Here is a 1,573-nt window from a genome sequence, read left to right on the forward strand (position 1 = left end):
CACTGTCTGGAGGTGATTGAAAATATTGTATAATATCTGTTTTTATGATTTTTAAGTGATAAAATTATAATATGGCATCAAACTTTTTTGTTTGAACATAAATACTTCAGTGATTGATGGTCTTTTGCAATAGAGAAAAATAGCAGTGCTTTAACTATTCCTGTTCTATTGTAATCTCTCTAAGGTAACAGTCAAAGTTTTGGACAGTTCATATGTTTAAATGAAGTCTTCTCTCTAATTTATTCTGACCAAGAAGGAAGTTGTATCCAATCCATCTTTGCTTGGAGGATGCACATATAAGTAGAGGAGGTACAAAACAATTTTCCCATTTATTTATTATTTGAAGAGTGGGGGCATTCCCAAAAGAATCCTCAGATTGTGATCCATCCCCAGTCTCACCTGGCCTGCATCACAGGCACACAGGTGCACACCCAGTATGATTAGGGAGGTGTTCCCAGCGTGCAAACTCAGGACCTTTTCCACCTGGGTTCAGTTGTGTAACCACTGTATTACCTGATCCTTAAAGCAATTTTAATATATCAAACTTCCTTTTTAAGTTTATTTTGATACTTGAAAGTTACAAAAGTGGAAAAATTATATCCTTTTTTATTTATTATTTATTTTTCTTCACAAACAAATATTTATTTCCTCTCAGGTCTAGAACCTGGAAGTCCAGATCCACTTGTTAACAGGTTGGTTCCTTCTCTTTTTTTATTTAATTTATTTCTTTTTTTGTATATACATTCAATCACATTGTTTAGCTTACAATGTGAGCATTTCAATATGTGAACATTTCTCCCCAGTCCTGTTGATCAAAATATCTTCAGCCGATAACACCACACTTCCCCATCCCATCAATGTTCTACCTCCGTATCCCTTCTCCAAATGTCCTTCGTTAGGGCCCACTCCTCCACATACACCTCATCTGACAGTCACACCCATCTCTTATATTTGTAGAACCGTTAGTCAATCAGTTTCAGACATAGAGTGCAGACATTCAGTATATGTTAAGTGGGGACATACAATGTCTCTCCTTCATAGTCTGGCTTGTCTCACTCAGCAGTAAATCTTCCATATTTTACCACTTTCTGTCAAAAGCCAGGGTTTTGTTGGTTTTTATGGCTGAGTAGTATTCCATAGAGTATATGTGCCACAGTTTTTCAATCCATTCCTCCATACGGGGGAATTTGGGTTGGTTCCATGACTGCAATCGTGAATAGTGCCGCAATAAACATCGATGAGCAAGCACTTTTCCAATGAAGAATTCTTCTGTCCTTTGGGTAGATACCAAGAAATGGGATTGCTGGATCATATGGTAGATCTATTTGTAGATTTTTGAGGAATCTCCAAATTATTCTCCACATGGTTGGACCAATTTACATTCCCACCAGCAGTGTAAAAGAGTTTCCCTTTCACCACACCCCCGCCAGCACTTATCATTTTTTGTTTTTTTAATCTTAGACATTTTGACTGGGGTTAGGTGGTACCTCATTGTTGTTTTTATCTGCATTTCCCTTACGATGAGGGATGTTGAACATTTTTTTCATATGCCTTTTGGCTATTCGTATGTCAT

Source organism: Tupaia chinensis, unplaced genomic scaffold, assembly GCF_000334495.1.
Source record: "Tupaia chinensis unplaced genomic scaffold, TupChi_1.0 Scaffold000605_1, whole genome shotgun sequence".
NCBI lineage: Eukaryota > Metazoa > Chordata > Mammalia > Scandentia > Tupaiidae > Tupaia > Tupaia belangeri.